General features: G+C 41.0%; 1 protein-coding gene and 1 pseudogene across 2 annotated transcripts in view; one reads left to right on the top strand and one right to left on the bottom strand.

The window, feature by feature from the left end:
• Nucleotides 1-25,698, top strand: part of OCA2 (OCA2 melanosomal transmembrane protein) — a 333,437-nt gene that overhangs the window by 176,008 nt on the left and 131,731 nt on the right. The gene's annotated exons all lie outside the window — the stretch shown is intronic.
• Nucleotides 17,563-18,767, bottom strand: LOC105739950 (annotated as a pseudogene).

Genomic DNA, 25,698 nt, shown 5'->3' with positions numbered 1-25,698 from the left:
TCTTTCTTTTTTTTTTTTTTGTTGTGTCTGTGCTAGGTTTGGTATCAGAAGAGGAGGGACTCTTCTCTAACTCATTCTATGAGGCCATTTCATAGAATGGTACTGGCTCATCTTTAGAAAATGTCTTCATCTGATCTGATGGGCACATTAAATACAGTATGTGAAGATTTTCATGGCAGTTTTGGCCCCACTTTCTTTCAGGTTGTAGCAGTCTCTTCTTATAACAAGGATTTAGCAGCATAAGGGGAATCTCTATTCAGTATTCCTATAGACAGAACCAACATATATGAGCTCACAATCTAAAACTGCAAAACACATGGAGGAATAGTTTATCATGAATGAGAGCAAGCAAGACATTTTTGGGTTACAATAATTTGACAATGATGGATAGCATTTTTAAGATGATGTATTTGATATATCTAATCTTTCTTTCTCTTGAAATGTTTTTTTTTTCAAAAACAGGGAAACAAGGACATTTTCTTTTGAAAGAATTTTAGACTTATATAAATGTTGGAAAAAAGTATAGAGAGTCCACATTTACCTATCACCCAACTTCCCCTAAAGTTAAAAAGTATACAACCATGATAAAATTATCAAAACCAGAAAATTAACATTAGTAGAATATTACTAAAACTACAAATACTGTTCAGTTTCTTCAGTTTTTTCCTAATGACTTTTTTTTCTGTCCAATATTCTATCCAGAATCCCACATTTCATTTAGTTATCATATGTCTTGAATTTTGTCTAAATTCTTTAGTCTATCTTGACACTTTTGAAAAGTATTAGTCAGTTACCTTGTAGAGATTTCTCAGTTTGGGTTTGTCTCATGTTTTCTCATGACAGTTTTGAGGCTATGAAGTTTTGGCGAGATCACAGAGGTGATGTGCCTTTTCTAGTGCATCATATTGAGGTACAAACATTGGCATGTGCTATTACTGAATGTGTTAACATCGATCACTTGGCTCATGTGGTGTCTGCCAGGTTTCTGTATTGTGAAGTGGAGCCCTGGCAAATTATCTTGTCGGGAAATACTTTGGACTATACTAACATTGTGTTTTTCCTTTTTCTTACTGATTTTAGCATTTGTCAGTAGCTCTTTGCCTCTAATCATTATGACTGTAGAGTTTGCCTAATGATGATTTTGTATTATCCTTATTGCTTCTATTAATACATTTATTAACTGGAGCTTATCTGTAAGGAAGAGCTATCCTTCTCCTTTATTTATTTATTTACATTTGTAAAAGTTCATGGATGTTTATTTTATTCTATGTGTTGTAAGTTGGTACTATTGTTATTTATTTTGTTGCTCAGATTATTCCAGTTTTGACCATTGGGAGCAGCTTTGGTGTCCATTTGGCTCCTGTCTTCTTTAGACACATCCTCATCAATTTTCAATCAGTTTTCCATTTTCTCACATCATAAAATGTTCCTGAATCATTTTGCATTTTGTCTGCTCTTGCCCTGGAATCAACTGCCTCTCAAAAGATTTCTCATTCCTTGCATTGGAGAATGGTGTTTAGAATTCAAAATCTGGATGCTTGGTGTGCGTGTAGCAATTTAGATGTCACTGAATCTAGGCCTCTGCAATCAGCATAGGTGGGCATATGTGTTCATATACCAACACCCACATCCACACATGCATATCTGTATCTATATATTAATTTACTCATCTATGTGTTCAAAACCTTCAGCTCATATTGATTCCCTGAATTCCAATCCAACACCATAAGATTTGGCCCTTGCTCTCACTATCTACAATATATACTCACTTATTTGTTCAATTCCTAGCATACACCTAAAGTAGTTACAGAATTGCTAACTCATATCTTTGTGAGAAATAGATTTACTAACTCAACTACAGTATTTGTGTAGACTTCTTTTTGTCTTTAGTCTTGAAGTACCCTGTCAAAATATGGTTTTCCGAAATTTCTTAGATTAGTTCTGTTCTTCTCCATAGCCTTCAGTATGTTTATGTTTATTTATTTGTAATGTGCTTATTGGGGCTGGGATTGCTATGATTTGGATACTTGTCCCTCCAAATCTCATGTTGAAATCTGATCTCTAGTGTTGAAGGTGGGGCCTCATGGAAGGTGTTTGGGTCATGGGGGTAGATCCTCTAAGAATGGCTTGGTGCCATCCTCATGGTAATGAATGAGTTCTCACTCTATTAATTCCCAAGACACTTGGTTGTTAAAAGAGCCTGGCACCTCCCGCTTCTGTCTTATTTTCTCCCTCACTTCCGCTCCTGCCATGTGATCTCTGCACACCAGCTTTCCACTATGAGGGGAAGCAGCCGGAGGCCCTCATCAGATGCAGATGCTGGTGCCATGCTTGTTCTACAGCCTGCAGAACTGTGAGCCAAATAAACCTCTTTTCTTTTCTTTTTTCTTTTCTTCTTGAGACAGGGTCTCATTCTATTCTGCTTGAAGTGCAGTGGCACAATCACTTCAGCCTCAACCTTTCCAGGCTCAAGGAATCCTCCTACCACAGCCTCCCAAGTAGCTGGGACTACAGGCTTATACCACCACACCTGGCTAATTTTTGCATTTTTTGTAGAGACAGGATTTTGCCAAGTTGCCTGCAGGCTGTTCTTTTCTTTAAATTAACCAGCCTCAAGTATTTCTTTATTGCATCATAAATGGACGAAGATGGGATATTTGAACCATTACCATGGTTCTAAGAATCAAAGCCATACAGAAATGTATATGAAAGGAAGTATCACTCTCTCCTCATGCTTACTATCCTGTTCCCCTTCGCCTGTCTTTCTGCCTTACCCAGATCTTTCCTGTAAGTAGCTGATGTACCTGTCTTATATTTCTTTTCTTTTCTTTTTTTCTTTCTTTTTTTTTTCTTTAGATGGGGTCTCACTCTGTCGCCCAGGCTGGAGTGCAGTGGCATGATCTTGGCTCACTGCAACCTCTGCCTCCTGGGTTCAAGTGATTGTCCTGCCTCAGCCTCCTAAGTAGCTGGGACTACAGATGCCCTCCACCACGCCTGGCTAATTTTTGTATTTTTAGTAGACGCAGGGTTTCACCACATTGATTAGGCTGGTCTCGAACTCCTGACTTTGTGATCCACCTGCCTCAGCCTCCTAAAGTGCTGGGATTACAGGTGTGAGCCACCGCACCCAGCCGTATTTTTTTTTTTTTAACATAAATAAGCACATACAACTGTTTATTTTGTATTCCCTTCTTTATTACTTGAAGAATAACATAGTGTAGATAATCTTTCACATTTTGCTTTTTATAAGCTTAATGGTATGTCTTGGAAATCACTCCTAATCAGTTCACAGAAATCTTCCCGATTCTTTTTTATAACTATATAGTACCCCATTTTGTGAATGTGCCATTGTTTATTCAACCTTCCTTCTACATAGAGGCATTTAGGTTGTCTCCAGTCTTTTGTAATTACAAACCACACTACAGTGAATATTTTTGTATTGTTAGAGGTGTAGCTTCAGGGTATATTTCTAGAAGTCAGATCACAGAGTCAAAGGTAAGTGCATATTTTATTCTTCATTGCCAGATTTCCCTCTGCAAGAGTTGTGCTGGGTTATACTCCCACTGGCATTATGTGAGTGTGGCCATTTTCCTAGTCTGCCTGACAGAATGTCATAATTTTTCATTTTGTCAGTTTTCTGAAAATAGTATCTCAGTGCTGTTTTCATTTGCATTTCCTTAATGATAAGTGACTTTGAACATTTTTTTTTCCATGTTTGAAGGCCATTTTTGAATCCTTTTTGGTTAATTGTGCATTCATGTCAGTTTTCTGTTTTTCGATTGCATCTTTGTTTCACAGTGTTCAAGGGTTCTTTATTTATTAGGGATATTAGCTCTTTGTGGTATAGACTGCAGTTATTTACTCCTAGTTAGTTGTTTTGTGACTTTTTATAGTGTGTCTTTGTTTATTTTGGTCATGTAATTTTAAAACACTTTTATGTAGACAAATTTACTAGTTATGTCTCTGGATTTTCAGTCTTATATAGAAAGGCTAAATAAAAAATCACCCGTTACTTCTATGCTATCTTGTTTTACATTTAAATCTCTAATACATTTGGGTTTTTTTCTTGCATATAGTGTGAAATATGGAATCTAATTTTATTTTATTTTTCCAAATGACTACCCGGTTGTCCCGGTACCATTTATTAAAGAGGACACTTATACTCCAGTGATTTGAGATGTCAATTTTATCCTACATTAACTTTTCATATGTCCTTGGTCCTATTTCTGAACTTCCTATTATATTACATGTCTATTTGTCTGTTAATGGACCAGCATCAAATTGTTTGAGGCTTTATAATATGTTTTAATGTCTGGTAGGGCCAGTTATGTCCCCTTTTTAGTTTTTCTTTTTCAGTGCTTTTTGGGATATTCTTACACATTTCTTTTTTCTTGCGAACATTAGCATCAACTTGTCTAACTCGATTATGAAATAGCTTGCTGACATTTTTGATCAAGATTGCATTGAATTCATACATTAATGTGGCAATAGCTGTCATCTATATATTGTTAACTAATTTAATCTGAGAACAGGATGTGTCTTTGTATTTTATCAAGTCTACTTCTGTGTCTTTCAGGAATGTTTTAAAATTGTGTTGTATAAATTTTGCACATTTTTTGTTAAATGTATTATAAAATATTTAATCTTTGTTGATATTATGCATGTGGTTTTCTTTGGCAGTAAGTTCTGTACTGTTTATGTTTTTGTGTATATAGAGGCCATTGGTTTTTGTAAGTTAATTTATCCTTAGTTGATATCCCTGTCTAATGTTAAATAGTAGCAGAAATAAAGGGTAAACACAGCAGGCCTATGACTGCCATGCTTAGAAAGGTCTACTTGCCAGGTTAGTCGTTGGCTGGCATCTGGGAACTCAAATTTCAGAAGTATTCCCACCATTATCTAACTGATAATGACAGTTTACTGTGCCTAGACTGTTTATGCAAGCAATTTGATTTATGCTAAACACCTGTTTTCTTTCTGGGAGTCTGGAATTTTGATATATGTTAGGCAGAGGATGATTATGTGTCAGACCCCAATAAAAACCTGAGTCTCTAATGGGCTTATCTGGGCAGGAACATAACACACATGTTGCTACATTTTCATTGCTGGGGCACTCTGTGAGCACCCCCATGGGAGGAAGAGCGAGAAGGATCTGTACTCACGTGGACTCCACATTCGTCTTTTCCCCTTATGATGTGGCTGTGTGTCCTCACTTCATGGCTGTAATGAATGATAGTCAGGTGTGCAACTGCATGCTGACTCGCAGAATTCTTCTAGAAAATCTCCAAGTGTCAGGATGGTCTTGGAGATTCTGACACACTGATCATAGTGGAAATGCCTTTAGTATTTCCCTATTAAATATGATACTGGCTTTAGGATTAGATATATATACCTAATATAATTTTTTTATCACATTAACAAAGTATCCACCAATTCCTACTTTCTTGAGTGTTTTAAGCAAGAATGGGTGTTGAAATTTGACAAAGATTTTTCCCCCCAGTATTTATGGAAATCATCATATTATTTTTCACTTAGATCTATTAATAGAGTGTATGGTACTAATGAATTTCCTAATATTGAACCAACCTTGAATTCTGGAATGAATTATCTTTTTTATGATTTATTATTTTCTTAATGTGGTCTTTTTGCTAATATTTCATTTTCTATTTGGCACTGATATTTATTAGTAATTCATGATATTCATAAGTAATACTTTTCTGTAGTACTCTTTTTTTTTTAATGAGTCTTTACCTGGTTTAGGTATCATTGTCACATTTGCTTCATAAAGGGAGTTAGGAAAATTTACCTTCTTTTCAATAATCTGAAATAATTTATAGATAATTGTGACTATCTGGTTTTTGAGGGCTTGGTACAATTCCCCTGTGAGACTATCTTGGCCTGGCCCTTTCTTGGGAGTGGGCTAGTTATTTCTTCAATAACTTTTTATTTCTTTGGAAATAGGTCTGTTTAAGCTTTCTAAATCAGATGGGGTCAATAATGGCAATCTGTATTTCTCTAGGGAACTATCCATTTCACCTAGGATTTAAAATTTATTTTCACAGAAGTTTCCAAATTAGTCATTTATGACTTAAATTTTACTTCTGTTTCAATGATTATTTCCATGTTGTTCTTTCTTATTTTGAATATTTGTGCTTTCTCCCCCTTTTCCCCTTAATCAAATTAGATTGTGGTTTGTCCATCTTGTTAATTTTTTTCAAAACAACAACTGGGAGTTGGTTAATTAATATACTGTTTTTATATTCTCTATGTCATTAATTTCTGCTTTAACTTCATTATCTCCTTCCTTTATTTGGTGGACTTTGTTTTTTTCTAGCTTTTAGAATTGGATATTTAATCTTTTTTTTGGTGTTGTTATTAAATGTGTTTAGTGCAATGGTTTTCCTCTGATTACTGCTTTAAACGCATCCCTTAAATTTTGATATGTAGTGTTTTCATCATTTTTTAAAAATTGTAATTTCTGTCTCTGTTTCCCACAAGAATTGTTTCAATAGAACATTTTTAATTTTCCTCGCAGAAGGGCCTTTCTGTTTTTCGTTTTTCTTAGTAATTTTCTAGCTTGGTTGCATTGGCAGCAAAGAGGTTTTTGTATTTCAAAATATTTCTACTTTACGGAAGTTACTAATTGCTATGGTTTGGATATTTGTCCCCTTCAAACCTTATGTTGAAATTTGATCTCAGTGTTGGAGGTAGGGCCTGATGGGAGGTGTCTGGGTCATGGTGGTGGATCCCTTCTGAATGGCATGGTGCCATCTTTGTGGTAATGAGTTCTCACTCTATTAGTCCTTGTGAGAGCTGGTTGTTAAAAGAGCCTGGGGCCTCCCACTCTCTTGCTTCCTCTTTTGCCACGTGATCTCAGCATGCCCTGGGTCCCCTTTGCCTTCCCCAACAAGTGAGAGCAGCCTGAGGCCCTCACCAGAAGCTGAGTGGATATTGGTGTCTGCCTCTACTTTCAGAGGCTGCAGAACCATGAGCCAAATAAACTGTTCTTTGTAAGTTGGCTGGATTGGAATCCTTTGTTACACTTTTTTTTTTCATTGACTTATTTTTTAAAATGCTGCTCCATTGTCGTTTTGTTTATATGTTGATTTTGGAAGACCTAATGTCAGTCTGATTATTTTGCCTGTGGCCTTGATGATTTTTATCTTCTTCCTTGAAATCTTATAGTTTTACTAGAGCATATAACAGAGATTTTAGTTTTAAATATTAGCTTCACTCTACTATTTGATTTTTTCCCTAAGAGACTCCTATAAACATGTTATTCCTTCATTGCCTGGATTCCATTTCCACTACTATCTCTGCCCTTTTAATTTATCTATTTACTTATTCATTTTTATTCTCTCACTTGCTTTGATATCTTTATTTAGTGACCCTTGTTATATTTTCATTTTTGTCTATTGTCTTTTGGGCATCTTTTAATTTATTTCTCATTTCTTTTGTAAAGTGATTTCTCTGAGTACATAATAGTTGTTGCATATTTATGGGAGACATGTGATATTTTGATACAATAATACAATGTGTAATGATGAAATCAGGGTAATTAGGATATCCATAACCTCAAACATTTATTGTTACTTGTTTTGGGAACATTCCAAGTCCTTTCTTCCAGTTATTTTAAAATATACAATAAGTTATTGTTAATTATAGTGGCCTTATTGTGCTATCAAACACTACAACTTATTACTTCTAACTAACTCTATTTTTTGTACCCATTAAACAACCCCTTATTTCTGAGGAAACTTGGTTACGTCATCCTTGAGTTCAATCAACTTTTTATTTCTCCCTGTTATTTGCCCATTTCTGTTTTCAAATCTCTGATTTAAGGTGGGTTTGTATTTTTAATGCTTGCTTGAAGCTTGAGCATGGCGAATTCATTTTGAAGTGTGGGCTTGTAGTTTTCTTCTACATGCTTCACGGTTATTTTCAGAGGGGATTTTCTTCAGCTGATATGTGTGACATTTCCGCTCCTGATAGCGTTTGCACTGGCTCTGTAGGTGTGACTTCATTTTTCTCTTGTTCATTTAATGCTGTTGGGCTTGCTTGTGTTTCGTAGGATTCCTGGCGCTCTTCCGTGGGCAGAGCACAGTCCTCCGACTCCTGTCTTGCGGAACTCCGCTTTTACCTCCTTTTCTTTTCCACTTGACCACTTGGTTGCCCAAAGGAGCTTTCCCTTCCTCTTTGGTCTTTCCTTCCCAAGGCTGCATGCCCCCAGATGGGCCCTTTCTGTGCTCCTGCTCCTTTCACAGCACCTCCCAGGGCCCAGTTCCCCCTGGCCCCTTCTGGTGGACCTTCTGATCACCTCAGCACCCCCTCTGACTTCCCTTAGGGCTTTCTGTCCATTTGCTGTAAAGCTTTGTGGCTGGGACAGCAGTGAGAGAGCAGGCTGGGGTTTTGGTGGTATTTTCACTTTTCAGTTCAGATATTTTACACTTTTGGGGTTCTCTACCTTCACACTATGTGGAACGCATGGCTTTGTGTAGATTTTACTTTCTTTTCTTGTTTTTTCTGTCTTTTGGGAGGAAATTTTGGGATAGAAGCAGTTATACCACTGCCACCATTGTCCTCAGCTATCCACGTTGAAATTGTTTTTTTTTTTTTTTTTTTTGAGATGGAGTCTCATTCTGTTGCCCAGGCTGGAGTGCAGAAGTGCGATCTCGGCTCACTGCAACCTCTGCCTCCTGGGTTCAAGCAATTCTCCTGCCTCAGCTTCCTGAATAGTTGGGATTACAGGCACCCACCACCACGCCCGGCTAATGTTTGTAATTTTAGTAGAGACAGGGTTTTGCCATGTCGGCCAGTCTGGTCTCGAACTCCTGATCTCAGGTGATCCGCCCGCCTTGGCCTCCCAAAGTGCTGGGATTACAGGCATGAACCACCATGCCCAGCCCCGCGTTCCCAATTTCTAAAAGGGAACCACTGTATGTTAATCAACAAACTGTGCTGTGGTGGCCACAGGCCAGGTCCATGGAGATTTCAGAGGCCTACCCAGGCAGGCTTGAGGAGGTGGAGGTGCTGGGAATATGAAGAGCTGTTGCCTAGGATTCCTGGCTTTGTCCTTGTTACTTTGCAACTTGGTGTTCCCCAGTTTGTGCTGGAGTATTCCCAGGAGTTGGGGAGGATAGACTGTTGGCAGTAGAAGGAACTTTATACACTTAACCAAGCCCCATGATCAGTGAGGAGCTGAGCTGCTGCTCCATGTGTCAGCTGGTGTCTCCAGCCCACCCACTGAGCCGGCCCAGGTAGGACTGGGCTCCATCTTCTTCTCTGGGGCTGCCATTCTCAGCCACCCCTGCACCTCCCTAGTAGAGTTCCCTGAAATTGCCCTGTGTCTGGGCCAAGGATGCACCCCACACTGCAGTGTGCCATTCCTCCGTCCTCCAAAGCTCATCTGCGCATCTCTTCTGGTTCTCTTAGGCCCCAGCATGGTCAGGAGTCTCTCTCTGTCCCCCAGTGCTCCCAGCCAACAGCACTGCTCACTTCTGCCCCGTCCACCTGAATCTGCTGCAGTGGGCCCTGCTCTGGTCCTCCTGGGCTGGGTCAGGTGGATTTTGGAGCGAGTGAGGGAGCTGAACGATGCACTGTGGGCTGGCTTCCCTTGTTGCTGCTCTGGCAGGACGGCATCTCCACAAAGGTTCAGAGGCGAAAAGAAATGAGAACCAGAGCTATGACTTGGATTCACAGGAAGCTGAATAAAGGGAAAGGAGAGAGTTTAAACTTATCTGCAGGCATCATGTTAAATGTAATGTTTTCTTGACAAATAGCCAGCACACTGCACTATTTTTAAAAATCCCCTCATTAAAAGCTAACACCAATTTCTTCCATATGGAAGAGTTTCTATGCTACAGGTTATTCTAATGAGAAAAAAAGAAAAGTGACTTACAATACTATACAATACCATCACATGAAATATTCATGTAAAAATTCATACTGAACCATTCTGAGCTTCTATTTCTTCTACTATAAAATGATCTATGTACTATGCAGATTGCAGATAGGAAATATAGAAAATATATCAAAGTATAATATAAATCCTATGCAATATATAGTTATATGCACACATAAATACATGTAAAATGGGATATTGTGCAGCCATTCAAGATGATTGCAAAATTATTTTACTTTTTAAGTTTTTAAATTGTAAGATATTTCAAACAAAAGTACAGAATAGTGTATGACACCCACATATCCATATGTAACAGATGTTAACATTTTGTCTTGTTCACTGCAAATATCATTTTTTGTTGTTTTATTTTCAGAAATAAAACACTGTAGAACCAAAAAAAAATTCTTTTAGAACAAGAAGACACATTCTTATAGGTAAGAAATGCTATGCAGATATTAAAAATTAATTCCTGAGCACAAGAGTGAGCCAGGGTAATGCGAGTGCAGTTTGTCCCGAGTCTAAAAACCAGGACCTGGGGTTCCCAGGCCTTGAAGCCATCACTAAGGACCTGAGCCTCTCTCTCCACTCCCGCTAGGGCGCAGGGACCCGCTCCTGGGGGATGGAGGGCAGGAAGCAGGGGGCAAGGGGAGTTCCAAGCTCCTGGGGGAAGCCTGAGACTTTCCAGGGTTTTCTTCTCAGTAATAGAAAGTGCCTCTGGGGCAACAGAGCAAGACTCCGTCTCGAAAAAAACCAAACCAAACAAAAAAAAAAAACAAAAAGAAAGTGCCTCCTAGAGAGTGGGTGGGAGTTGGAAGTTGCTTCAGTCTTCACTTCCATCTCCCAAGCGACACTTTCTGAGCCAGGGTCCCCTGCACAGGCGTCCTGGAGCAGGAGGGGTGGCTGGTGGTGCCAGGAAAGGAGGGCAGCTGTGGGCCCGCGGAAGCACCACCGTGGCGGGCTTGGGGTTTCGGAGCACAAGATAACAGCTGTGTGAGAAACGGGGTGAGGACAGACAGTTGTGACTTACGCGAAAGCCTGCTTTGAGGGATCACGGCGCCGGTGACACAAAGGTGGAGTTTACTGCAGCCTGTCTCCAGCCTCACAGCAGCCCAGGGGAGAGGGGGCGCAGGAGCGCTGGGACCCCGCGGATCTTGGGGCTTCTCTCAGGGGCGCAGAGGGCTCCTCTCCTTCCCCTTGGCCTTCTTCCTTGCGGGGTGACCGCGCCTCGTGGCCTCCCTGACCCGGGTGCCCTGTGGGTGCTCCCGAGGGGATCGAGGTCGGGGTGGAGGATGTGAGCTCTGCAGGCCGCCCAGCCAGCGCCCACGTGCTCAGGTGCCAGCTAGGGACGCGGGTATGCGTCAGCATGACTTGGAGGAACGCACTGTGCCTGGAACACTCTGACTCTGTCCTCTGCGCCTGCCAGCCGCCCCAAAGGTCAGGTCGTCTGCACGTAGTGTTTCTGCATATGGTGCATCTCCCTGTGGCCTCCCCGCCCCCAGCCTGCAGAGGAAGAGTTCCCAAAGCCTTTCCTAAATCTCCAAAGTCCCTCTGTTTCCCTGGTGGCACTTCACACTAGCTGTTTGTGTGAGGTGGGACTCGCCAGAGATAGACGGTTACTGCCAGGAGAGGCCCCTGCGTGTCCTGGGAACCTGGGATTCAGTGCCTGCTGAGAGACGTTTTAGGAGTGCAAGATTTACCATAGGCTTGGCGATGTCTTTTATTTCTTTTTAAATTAACTGAAACAACCCAGGAACTGGATTTCTTCAAATCTACCAATTTATACTTTAATTTGGGAAAAGGAAAAGCACTCACAAATAAATTTAATTAGTCAATCTATGATTATGGCATGAATAAGTTCCACTTAAATATAATATTCCAAGCATAATAATTTGTTGAGTAAATCAAATCGTTGATACATCTTAGTGTTCCTAAAGTTAGTAAATCATCTAAGCTTCATAAAAAGAAAGCATTTCATGTATTTAAATTTTCCCCAGAAGTCCTTCTTTGTTAAAAATAGAAAAAAAAAAAACAACATTTTTTTTTCATGACTTCAAAATTTGCAGATATTCTGTGCCTGGAAGGAATCAGTGGGGTTTCTCATGCTTTCCACACCGTAGTTCAGGACCGCAGCCCGGAAACTGCATGATGATGGAATTGCCATCAGAGGGAACATTAGAGGTTATTTAATCAAATCCTTTCATTTTATGAATACATTTCAGAGGTCAGATGAGTTGAGTGCTCTCCCCCTCCGCCCCCTGCCAGGACCCCTCTGGTCACAGTGGCTCTGGGTGGGCAACCCTGTTCCTCAGAAACCCCTGGCTCCTTGGGCACAACTCACTGAAGCCTTGTGTCCCCAGCCTCACATGGCTGCCCTGGATATTCCAGGTGAGCAGGGCCATATTGGGTTGAACAGTTGTGACCTGCTACGTCTGGGGACATACATGTGCATGTATTTCTATATCATCATTTAAAAATGTGTGCAATGTTGCATTGTAAGTGGATAGGCTATCATCAGCTTTTCCCCTTTTGTTGACATTTAGGTTATTGTCTATGTTTTTCCTCTTGAAACAGTCATGTAAGGAACATCTTTGAGCGTTGGGTGGTGACTATTTTCCACCCTCCTTGCTAGGTAGGGTCTTTCTCAGGAAAGAAAGAGATTATGTGCTCAAAGGTCAGGTTTGGGGAAAGAATGGGTGTGCTGAACTCCCGAAGAAAAGAGGCCATGACCTCATGGGCCTGAGGGGCAAAAGGGAGGTGGGAGCTCCAGTGGCCTGTGATCACCTGTGGCCTGGCCAGAGGAGCCAGGAGATTCAGTGACCTTGTTCCTCCCACCGTCAAGTCCTGCCAGTGTCTCCCATTGGCCAGACTTACCTGGATTCCAGAAGATGGGAGAGCTGCCAGCAGCAGGGCTGGTGAGAAGGCTGGGGAGAAGACCAGGGGCAGGACTAAAGGGCAATGAGGGATAGCCCCAGACAGTCCTCCACTTGTGCCTGTTAGGATTTTAAAAACATCTTTTGTCCAGTCCAAGAGAAAATCACTTGTCCTCAAAACAAGAGCTGTACAATATCCCATCAGCTACTGTGTGATATGGGGGTGATGTTGGTTCAGTAACACCTGAAACTTAAAATGTTAGCTATCCCAATGCTCTTCATATATGACAATGGAGAATAAGTGAGGGAAGAGAAGCAACAAAATACCATAAAACACAGCTGCTGTAGCCCCGGCTTCCAGAGCTGATTCTGAAGTTTGAATTGTTAGTTAACTCACTTCTTTAATGCCACGTTCCCCTGACCTCTGCCACCACTTCAGATATGTGGTTTTTATCCACTGATGAGGTGACCCAAACCATCATTCTCATAGGATCTGAGACCTTGGAGTTCTGTCTGTACTCAAGTGCCAAGGTGTGCATGAACTGGGACTACTGGAATGCAAGAAGGCACACCTGTGAATGCCCAGCTCCCGGCCAGTTCTTGCCAGTGTGAGGAAGCAGCAACCCAGTTCCCTCTGAGAATTGAAAGCAGTTATCTTGGACAGTAGAGGGACTCTCCTTGTCTGCTTGATGGTCATAAGGCATATGGAGCTTCACATGGCCAGGGAGGATTCTCAGCTTCCAATGAAATGCTGACACCTGTTGTAATACCTTGTTTCTTGTCTTCTTGGTTTAAGAGAATTTAAACAAGAGACACATAGCAAAAGAAGTGCAGCATAGAGTATTGCAAAAGAAAAAGAATACTTTGAAAGTTAGATGCAGAATAGACAGTACACCCTGAGAGAGAGAAATTCAGGACGGGCTGCTCATAAGGATGAGACAACAAAGACCAGCACTAGGGAGTCTCCCATTGTGGGAGTCTTACATGATTATTTTTAAGGAGGTGGGAGAGGTGTTGCTGGTAAGAATGTTCCGGGTGGTCCTCTGGGTGCATGTGCACAGTAGCTGTACATGCTTGTTCATATATTGCATGTCTCATTAGCATCTTAAATCTCTAGTCAGGGGTATGTTTTTGCTATTATAATGAGGGCAGGTAAAGTCAAAGTGCACATGCTCTCTAGAGGGGAAAGTCCCTACTGAAGATAGCTTTGCTTGGGTAGCTCAATTACAATGCAGATGCTGAGACTTAACTGTGTTGACTGCACGGTCACCATGGTTGCCGCATCCTGAGAACATGGTCACTGCCTTGACTGCCTATCCCACCTCAGGTAATAAAGGTAATGGTACCTTTATTAGTTGTGTTTCCTTGGATATTAAGACCTGCAAATCCACTGAGCTCAAGATTATTAAGACGGGGCAAAAATTCCTGAAGTGGGTCACTGGGTATAGTAATAAGGGAGGGAGTGCTCCTATCTCGCTCCTTTGTTTCCCACACCCATGCTTCCCAGTGGGCTGTGACGGAGATAGTGACATTCATTGGTAATTTGTTTAAGCACATACTGCATGCTGTAGGGTGGCAGCCCAACTTTGCAGACTTTTGGATTGCAGCAAATAGTACCTCTGAAGCTTTAGCAGGCCACTCTTCTATCCAGTCAGCTGCTTCTGGGTAATGGAGCACATGGTACGACCAGTGAGTTCTGGTGTGATGCACTGCCTTCGCTGTAGAATAAGCTCCTTGTCAAAGGAACTGAGTGAGAAACCAAGGACTGGAAAAGGAATTCTGTACATCAGTGAATGATGGGGCTGGATGAAGCTTTACAAGAAAGAAAAGGAAATCCTTATTTGTAAAATGTTTCTAACATTTCTAACCTAATTATAAGATTTCTAACCTAATCATAAGTTTCTAACATAATCATAAGAGCCCTTGTGATTGGATTGTGCCCGCCTCTATTGGTTAGAATAATTTCCCCTTCTCTGGGTCCTCAATCACTTCAGCAAAGTCCCTATTATCATGTGTGTTCATCTCCTATTGCTGCACAAATTAACAGAAATTGAGTGGCTTAACCCAAATTTATTCTCTTACAGTTTTAGAGGTCAGAAATCTAAACTCAATCTATTAGAGAGGGCTGTGTTTCTTCTGGAGGCTTCAGAAGAAAATAATATGGTTTTTCTTCTTTAGCCTTTTGATATGGTTAGATTACATTGATTAATTTTCAAATATTGAGCCAACCATGCATACCTGAAATAAATCGCCTGTGGTCATGGTGTATAATTATTTTCACGTATTCATGGATTCAGTTTGCTAACATTTTGTTGGGAATTTTTAAGTTTATGAGATATATTGATCTGTAGTTTTCTTTATGCTAGCTTTGTCTGATTTTGGCTTCACAAAATGAGTTGGAAAGTGTTCCTTCCTGTTTTATTTTCTGGAAAAGATTATATAGAATTGATGCTAGTTCTTTACATGTTCAGTAGAATTTTTATTTTGTTGTTTAAGATTTGCTAGGATAATTTTATTAAGAGATTAATATGTATTTTTAGCAAGGTAAAAAATACAAATAATAATAACCCTTCTGTTCATAAATATCCCTTCAGGTGAAAACACTGGAAGTCACAACAATATAAAGAATGTGGCCCAAATAAAGCCCAAGTATTTTTTACAGACTTTTATTTATTTTACCTACCATATGATCCATAATTCAACCTTTTATTCAGTTACTGGCTTTATTAGTCTGTTCTCACGCTGCTGATAAAGACATACCTGAGACAGGGAAGAAAGAGATTTAATAGACTTACAGTTCCATGTGTCTGGGGAGGCCTCACAATCATGGCAAAAGACGAGGAGAAGCAAGTCACATTTTACATGGATAGCAGCAGGCAAAGAGAGAGCTTGTGCAGGAAAACTCCTGTTTTTACAACCATCAGATATTCTGAAATTCACTCACTATCACGAGAACAGTGCAGGAAAGTCCCATCCCCATAATTTAATCACCTCCCACCATGTTCCTCCCATGACTTGTGGGAGTTACAATTCAAGATGAGATTTGGGTGGGGACACAGCCAAACCATATCATTTCACCGCGGCCCCCCCCAGATCTAATGTCTTTACATTGCAAAACCAATCATGCCTTCAATAGTTCCCCAAAGTCTTAACTAATTTCAGCATTAACTCAAAAGTACACAGTCCAATGTCTCATCTGAGACAAGGCAAGTCCCTTCCACCTATGAGCCTGTAAAATCAAAAGCAAGTTAGTTACTTCCTAGATATAATGGGGGTACAAGCATTGGGTAAATACAATGCTTGATACATTCAAGCATGGGTTCAAATGGGTTCAAATGGAGATGGGTTCAAATGGGAGAAACTGGCCAAAACAAAGGGGCTACAGGCCCCATGCAAGTCCAAAATCCAGCAGGATTTCTTAAAGCTCCAAAATGACCTCCTTTGACACCATGTCCCACATCCGTGCCATGCTGATGCAAGAGGTGGGTTCCTATGGTCTTGGGCAGCTTGGTCCCTGTGGCTCTGCAGGGTACAGCCTCCCTCCCCGCTGCCTTCACGGGCTGGTTGAGTGTTGAGTGTCTGCGGATTTTCCAGGCTCACGGTGCAAGCTGTCAGTGGGTCTACCATTCTGGGATCTGGGAGCTTCTCACACCTCCACTAGGCAGTGCCCCAGTAGGGACTCCTCTGTGTGGCGGCTCTGACCCCACATTTTTCTGCTGCACTGTCCTAGCAGAGGTTCTTCATGAGGGCCCCGCCCCTGCAGCAAACTTCTCCTGGACATCCTGGTGTTCCCATACATTCTTTGAAATCTAGGTGGAGGGTTCCAAACCTCAATTCTTGACTTCCGTGCACCTGCAGGCTCAACAGCACGTGAAAGCTGCCAAGGCTTGGGGCTTCCACCGTCTGAAGCAACAGCCTGAGCTCTGCCTTGGCTCCTTGTAGCCATGACTGGAGTTGCTGGAATGCAGGGCACCAAGTCCCAGGCTGCACAGAGCAGGGAGGCACTGGGCCCGACCCAGGAAACTATATAACTATGACTGGAGTGGCTGGAATGCAGGGCACCAAGTCCCTGGGCTGCACAGAGCAGGGAGGCACTGGGGCCAACCCAGGAAACTATATTTTTCTTTTAGGCCTCTGGGCCTGGGATGGGATGGGCTGCCAAGAAGATTTCTTTTTTTTTTTTCTTTTTTGAGACGGAGTCTTGCTCTGTTGCCCAGGCTAGAGTATAGTGGCGCCGTCTTGGCTCACTGCAAGCCCCGCCTCCCGGGTTCACTCCATTCTCCTACCTCAGCCTCCTGAGTAGCTAGAACTACAGGCGCCCACCACCACACCTGGCTAATTTTTTGTATTTTTAGTAGAGACGGGGTTTCACCATGTTAGCCAGGATGATCTCGATCTCCAGACCTTGTAATCTGCCCACCTCAGCCTCCCAGAGTGCTGGGATTACAGGTGTGAGCCACTGCACCTGGCCTGCCAAGAAGATTTCTGACATGCCCTGGACACATTTTCCCCATTGTCTTGGGAATTAACATTCGACTCCTCATTACTTATGCAAATTTCTGCAGCTGGCTTAAATTTCTCCTCAAAAAATGAGATTTTATATTCTATTGCATTGTCAGGCTGCAAATTTTCCAAACTTTTATGCTCTGTTTTCTTTTTAAAGCTGAATACCTTTAACAACCCAAGTCACCTCTTGAATGCTTTGCTGCTTATAAATTTCATTTTTTTTTTTTTTGCTGTCAATAAGTTTATGGTCTTCATCTGAAAAATCATCATGGAAAATTGTTTGGTTTAGCTCTCAGAAGCCCACTTCTGAGCTCTGAGGAAGCTTGCATTCTTTTGAGCTACTCAATATTTCTTTTTTTTTTTTTTTTTTTTTTTTTTTGAGACGGAGTCTCTCTCTGTCACCCAGGCTGGAGAGCAGTGGCGCGATCTCGGCTCACTGCAAGCTCCGCCTCCCGGGTTCATGCCATTCTCCTGCCTCAGCCTCTCCAAGTAGCTGGGACTACAGGCGCCCGCCACCACGCCTGGCTAATTTTTTGTATTTTTAGTAGAGACGGGGTTTCACTGTAGTCTCGATCTCCTGACCTCATGATCCGCCCGCCTCAGCCTCCCAAAGTGCTGGGATTACAAGCATGAGCCACCGCGCCCGGCCGAGCTACTCAATATTTCTTTTGAGCAAGGGACATTTTGGGACAGTTACACTTCTTTTTAATTTTTTTCTTGGGCTTCTTCTCCTAGACGGGATTCTCTCATATAGCAGCATGAGCTTTCTTATACATCTCCTCCATCATGTCTGGAGTTACACTATTCTTCCTGTATTGAAAGAACTGTTTCTGGTAAGCATCTTCATCTTCCTCCATTAAGTAGCACATGTAATCTGCAACATTCTGGCCCATGATGTGCTTCCGGTGTACTTCTGCATTAAATTCTTTGCTTTCAGAACCATAACCAGGGAATCATTTGGTACTGTGAGGGATAGACAAGCCTCTATCTACAGCTCTCTTCAAGGCACCAAAAACTTCATTGCCACTGGTAGTTCTGGCAAGGCCTGCATCCAAATAGCAGGTAAAGGCACTTGGCTGACCATCAATGCTTTACACATTGTATTCCTCGCCAGTCACCTCCACTTGGCCTTCATAGATCTTTTCCATACCAAACCTGTTGAGAAGGCTGCAGGCCAGTACAATACACTGCTGCGTAATTGGTCAGGCCAACCTTCAAACCATACTTTCGTAGTTCACATGCATATGCTGTGCATACTATCATATCCCCTTCTGTACCGGCATAAGCAACCTGATAAATAATATCTCTGTGTGTTACACAAAGCTATCATCCTGTATTTGGGTGTGTTGTATTTATTTTTTGTCCTGTATCACCAAGCATTTCCAAGCATAATACTCAGTTTTATCCCCTTGCCATCTTCTAAATTTCACTTGATATCTCTTAAAAGTAGGCTTTATTCTTAACAACTTTACAAACCCCATCCTGTGGAACAGAGATCCCCATCCATGGATCAACAGAGACCTGCTCTCCTTAGAAATTTCTTCCTCCAGATACCCTAAGTCATGTCTTTCAAGTTCAAAGTTCCACAAATCTCTAGGGAAGGGGCAAAATGCCACCAGTCTCTTTGCTAAAACATAAGAAGAGTCACCTTTGCTCCAGTTCCCAGCAAGTTCCTCATGTCCCTCTGAGACCACCTCAGCCTGGACTTTATTGTCCATATCGCTATCAGCATTTTGGTCAAAGCCATTCAACAAGTCTATAGGAAGTCCCACACTTCCCCACATTCTTCTGTATTCTGAGCCCTCCAAACTGTTCCAACCTCTGCCTGTTACCCGGTTCCAAAGTCGCTTCCACATTTTCGGCTATCTTTTCAGCAGTGCCCCACTCTGCTGGTACCAATTTACTGTATTAGTCTGTTCTCACACTGCTAATAAAGACACACCAGAGACTAGGTTCTGGGCCCAGTGATATGTCACAGTCACCCTTTGTGGCAGGTTTCAGTCAAAAAAGGAGAGTCACAACAGCTGGATGATGGATACACAGACAGGTCCTTATGCTTCCTATAGGCAGGACCCAGCAAGGAGAGTTACATTGCCTACAGAAGACCCAGGAATTTATTCCTTTCTCTAAAAGTCTAGCTACAAATGCCAGCATCTCTCCTGTTGGCTGGTTTGTGGTATAAGTGTCGTCATCACAACTCTGAGCTGGGCTAAAGTATATGTCACAATCCAACCTTAAATATGCAAGGTCCAGGCAAAAGGTGAGAGTTACATCATCTAGGTGCTGAGTGCAGTGATGCATCACAATCCTTTTGTGGTAGGGTGCAGGCTGAAGAAGAGACACATGACTTTTGGGACCAGGCAGAAAAGTCAAGTCATTCAGGTTCCAGACAGAGGTGTATGTCACAATCACACATCATTTGGATGAAAGGCCCAGCCATATGTCACAATGCCACCTGTGGGCAGCACCAAGGCTGGAAAAGAGAGTCACATCTTCAAGGTGCAGAGTCAAACAATATGTCACAATCTCATCTGTGGGCTGGGCTGAAGCAGGAGAGTCAAATCACTAAGATGCTTAGCAGATACATACAATCACACCTGGCTGTATGGCTACTGTCTCCTCAGTCTTTTCTTTCCTTCAGAAAGGTCACCAGGTTTAGCTTAGAGACATCAAGACCCAGAGATAAGGTTTCTGTCTTTCTTTTAAACCACATCTCTATACAAATTCTGCTAAGCAGGTTCTAGTATTTCCACTCCTCCAGAGAGAATTCTATGGCCACATTCCTGAACGTAAACAGTTTCATTTCCCCGCTTTCAGGATGTCCTGGCATCTTAGCTATGCGTCTCCCAGTACCTGCAGATCACAGTGCAACAGAGGCTGTGACAAAGTCACTGGGGGCTCCAGAGGTGGTGGACGTGGAACAGTAGAGATAAATCCCAAGCTCTGGTGGGAGTGGGAGACAAAGGCCTGGTAGAATTTTCTAGTGAAACTGTATTGGGGGAACATGCCCCCAATATTTCAACATAGGTTCTTTCTATTATCCATAAGTGTCAGCCGGCTGAGAAATAGAGACAGTACAAAGAGAGGAATTTTACAGGTGGGCCGCCGGGGGTGACATCACTTATCGGTAGGACTGTGATGCCCGCCTGAGTCTCAGACCAGCAAGATTTTATTAAGGGTTTCAAAAGGGGAGGGGTTGTAAGAACAGAGAGTAGGTACAAAGATCACATGCTTCAAAGAGCAAAAAGCAGAACCACTAATAAGGGTCTAACAAAGATCACATGCTTCTGAGGGAACAGGACAAAGGGCAAAAGCAGAACCACTGATAAGAGTCCAACAAAGATCATAAGGCAATGAATATGAAATCTTCACAATTTATGTTCCTCTGCCACGTCTCCAGCCGGTGCCTCCGTTTGGGGTCCCTGACTTCTTGCAACAAAACCAGGAGTCTGGAATCTTTTTTTAAAAGGAAACTTTCAAATTAGTAATTCAACTTCTTTCATGGCTAAAGAGCTATTCAGATTATAGATTTTATCTGTGTTTTCATACTTTGTGTTTTTTGAGGAATTGGTTTGTTTCTTTTTAGCTGCCAAATTTGTGAGTGTAAAGTTGTTGATAATATTCCTTTATTATCACTTTAATGTCTGAAATATATGTGGTAAAATTTCCTATTTCATTCCTGATATTGGTGATTTGTGTCTCTCTCCTTTTATTTTTGGTCAGTCTTTTTAGAAGTTTGTCAATTTAACTGATTTTACCCAAAGAAACAGCCTTTTCTCCTTTGATTTTCATTTGTATTGTCCTATATTAACTCTACAGATTTCTTCTGTGATCTTTATTGTTTCTTTCCTTGAGCTTTCTTTTGATGCATTTTACTCTTTTTTGGCAAGTGTTTTTGAGGTAGGAACTTAGATTATTGATTTGAGATTTCCTTTCTTTTCCAATGTTAACATTTAGTGTTATAAAGTTTTATCACAGTTGTATTTCATTTGCACCCTATATGTTTCTATGTGTTGCATTTTCATTAAAATTCGGTTCTATATATTTTAAAATTTACTTTGAGACCTCTTCATTTACCCATAGACTATTTAGAAGTATGTTGGTTAATTTCCATGCATTTAGAGATTTTTCTATTGTCTTTCTGTTAGTTTCTAACTTTATTCCATTATAGTTGAAGAACATACTCTGTATGAGTTTATTTTTTTACATTTGTGGAATTTTGTTTTATGACTCAGAATATGATACATCTTGGTAAATCTTTCATGGGAACTTGAAAAAAACTGTATTCTCCTGTTTTGGGGTGAAGTGTTTTATATATGTGAATTAAATCCCTTTGGTTCAGTGTTGTTCAGTTCTTCCATATTTTGAATTATTTTCTATGTAGCATTTCTATTAGTTTCTGAGGGTGAGTTTTTTATGTTCCCAATTATAAACATGAATTTGTTTTTTCTTTCAGTCCTAGTAGTTTTTCACTTCATGTATTTTGCTGCTTTGTTGTTCGGTGCATACATATTTAGGATTGTTGTATCTTCCTAGTGGATTGACCTATTTATCATTATTTAATAATTTTCTGTCCCTCTAGTAATTTTCTTTACTTTGAAGTCTACTTAGCTGGTATTAATATAGTCTTTTGCTTAGATTTTTTTTTGTGTGTAACGTATCTTTTTCCAGCATATAGTTGTGTTATTTTTACAATCCTTTCTGCCGGTCTCTGTATTTTGATTGATATGTTTAGAAAATTTACATTTAAGGTAATTATTGATATGTTAATGCTTAAATATGCCATTTCAATTAAAGTTGGTCTGTCATATCCATAGCTTTTGCATCCATGGGTTCAACCAACTACAGATCAAAAAAAAATCCCATAATGTTCCAAAAAGCAAAACTTGAATTATCTGTGCACTGACTACTATGTTGAATCCATGCAAGTGATGAGATGCATAGGCATTGTATTAGGTACTATAAGTATTCTAGAGATCATTTAAAGTATACAGAAGAATGTGCTTAGTTTATATGCAAATACTATGCCCCTTTAAATAAGGGACCTGAACATCTATGGAGTTTGGCATCCACAGAGGTCCTGGAACCAATTCCCCATGGATACTGAAGGATTACTGTATTTATTTTCTCTTTGTTTCCTCTGTTTCCAGTACATACCTATGTTTCTTTTATCTTGATTTTCTGTGTGTTACTTGAACATTTTTTACAGTTATATTTTGATTCATTTATAGTATTTTTTAGTGTTTCTCTTTGTATAGTTTTGAAGTGGTTGCTCAGAGGACTACAGTATATATACATGACCTACTAGAATTACCACTTTGAGTGAAGTGTGAAAATACCACTTCCATTAAAATTCCTTTATCTTTTCTTGAGTATCAGATGGTGACATAATTTTTGTTTAAATCATCAAATTGATCTATACAACTCATGGGGAAAGGAATAATCTATTGTGTGTACACATTTCTGCTTTTTCAGTTCCTTTTGCTTCCTGATGCTCCAAAATTTGTCTTTTTTTTTTTTTGAGATGGAGTCTCACTCTGTCTCCAGGCTGGAGTGTGGTGGAGCAATCTTGGCTCACTGCCACCTCTGCCTCCCGGGTTCAAGTGATTTTCCTGCCTCAGCCTCCCAAGTAGCTGGGACTACAGGTGCATGTCACCATGCCCAGCTAATTTTTGTATTTTTAGTAGAGACAGGGTTTCACCATGTTGGCCAGGATAGTCTTGATTTCTTGACCTCGTGATCCACCTGCCTCGGCCTCCCAAAGTGCTGGGATTACAGGTGTGGGCCACCACACCCAGCCTGTCTTATTTTTTATAATTTTCTTTATGTTTGAATAACTTCTTTTAGCCAATCTTTAAGGGTAGGTCTGCTAGTAAAAAATTCTTTTACTTTTTCTTTATCTGAGAGTGTATTTATTTCCTTTTTATTCCTCAATGATAGTTTCACTGGATATAGAATGTATGGTTGACAGTGCTTTTCTTCAGTACTTGAAAAATGTTGTACCATTTCCTTCCATCTTTCCTGGTGTCAGAGAAGAAATTTGCTGCCATTTGAATTTGTGTTTCCCTGTAGGTAACACATAGTACTTTCTGGCTGCATTCAAGGTTTTTTTTGTCTTTAGTTTCTGAAAGTTGATGATTCGTTTTGATATGGATTTCTTTGGGTTCATCCTGTTATCCTGTTCCTAGGGTTTTTTCATCTTCTTGAATTTGTAGGTTTGCGTCTTTTGCCAAATTGGGAAAATTTCAGCCTTTATTCCTTACGGTACTTTTCCAATCTCACTCAAATTCTTTTCTCCTTCTAGTACTCCAGTGACATGAATATTAGATTTTTAAAATAGTCCTACAGTTCCCTGAGGCTCCATTCCACCCCTGTCCTTTTAAAAAAAATTATGTTTTCTCTTTGCTGTTTAGATTGGGTGAATTCTATTGATTTGCCCTCAAATTCACTGATTCTTTTCTTTATTATCTCTACTATTGAGTGCATATCAAGAAGCTTTAAGAAATTCCGTTATTGTATATTTTAGATCTATCATTTCCATTTGGTTCTTTTTTCTGTATTTTTTGTTTCTTCCCATAGTTTTTCATTTTTCACTTGTTCCAAGAGAAGTTGTAACTGATTGTTGAGACATTTTTATGAAGGCCGCTTTAAAATCCTTTTAAGATAATCCAGCATCTGATATATCTCAGTGTTGGCATCAGGTGTTTGTCCTTTCCCATTCAAGTTGTGATTTTCTCAGTTTCTGATATGACAGGTGACTTTTGATTGTATCCTGGATATTTTATCTATTATTTTAGGAGACTCTGAGTCATAAATAACTTTTATTTCAGCAGGCAGTCAACCTGTTTAAGTTTAGCACACAGGTTATAGACTATTTACATAGCCTGTTGTTCAAATGAAGATTTAATTTTCAGAGATCTTGCAGTGCTACTTTGATCTGTTTGGTTTCTCCAGTGCTGTTGGGTGCTGCTTTGGTGGCTGGAAGGGATTTGTCCAGGCTGGGCTGCCCAGATGTCTCTTCCTGTGGAGAGGAGTTTCAGGTCTGCAGAAGTGAAGAGGCTTCCATGGCTAAGTGTTTGTTGAGATGGCATTCCCCTTCCTGTGGTGGCCTCAGAATATTTCATGAGCCATGTGCTGTTGATGAGCACATGGCTCTTGACCTGGGTGTCTCTTGGCCTGAGATCCCAGGTGTGAGGTGTAGTGGGGTCCCTCCTCAGGTTCTGTCCAGTCACCGGTATCTCTTTGTAGGGGATGGGGTGCCTCACATGGTTACCTTTGCTGGCAGGGCTTTTATTAATCTTACTTGCCAGGGGTGCATGTTCCCCTGGTATATTTTCATCCAAGGGAGGAACAAGCCCACCTAGCTGTCTTCTCTTGCTATGTTGGGAGTTGGTCTGGAAATGCTGATTTTGAGGGATGAAATACACCCTGCAGCTGTGCTGTTCCCATTTTCCTGGGCTCCTGTATTAGTCCATTTTCATGCTGCTAATAAAGACATACCCCAGACTGGGCAATTTACAAAGGAAAAAGAGGTTTAACGGACTTACAGGTCAACATGGCTGGGGAGGCCTCACGATCTTGGCAGAAGGCAAGGAAGAGCAAGTCACATCTTACATGGATGGCAGCAGGCAGAGAGAGATATCTTGTGTAAGGAAACTCCCATTTTTAAAACCGTCAGATCAGGCTGGGCACGGTGGCTCACGCCTGTAATCCCAGCACTTTGGGAGGCCAAGACGGGTGGATCACAAGGTCAGGAGATCGAGACCATCCTGGCTAAAATGGTGAAACCCCATCTCTACTAAAAATACAAAAAATTAGCTGGGCGTGGTGGTGGGAGGCTGTAGTCCCAGCTACTTGGGAGGCTGAGGCAGGAGAATGGCGTGAACCCGGGAGGTGGAGCTTGCAGTGAGCCAAGATTGCGCCACTGCTCTCCAGCCTGGGCCACAGAGCGAGACTCCATCTCAAAAAAAAAAAATAAATAAAATAAATAAAATAAAATAAAACCATCAGATCTCATGAGACTTATTCACTATCATGAGAACAACTGGGAAAGAGCAGCCCCCCATGATTCAATTATCTCCCACAAGGTCCCTCCCACAACACGTGAGAATTATGGGAGCTACCAGATGAGATTTGGGTGGGGACACAGAGGCAAACCATATCAGGTCCCAAACAGTTTCCTCTCCTCTTACCACCTTTCAGAATTCTCCTTTAGTTGCCTCTTGCTTTATTCCCAGGGTTTATAGGTGTGCTTGGCAGGAGTAAGCAGGGAGTTTGGGGTCTATATCATTTTGTCTGGACTGGAAGTTCTGTGGAATTGCCCATTTCTTTATTTTTAATCTCTGTCATTTTGTTTTTAATTTGTTTCTAGTAGAGAACATATAATTGGACCTAATTTTAAAATATTTGCTGTTATGCCTT

The sequence above is a fragment of the Nomascus leucogenys genome, chromosome 6 (genome assembly GCF_006542625.1).
Source record: "Nomascus leucogenys isolate Asia chromosome 6, Asia_NLE_v1, whole genome shotgun sequence".
Classification (NCBI taxonomy): domain Eukaryota; kingdom Metazoa; phylum Chordata; class Mammalia; order Primates; family Hylobatidae; genus Nomascus; species Nomascus leucogenys.
The sequence above is the reverse complement of the archived record's forward strand: the minus strand, read 5'-3'. Positions and strand labels throughout refer to the sequence as shown.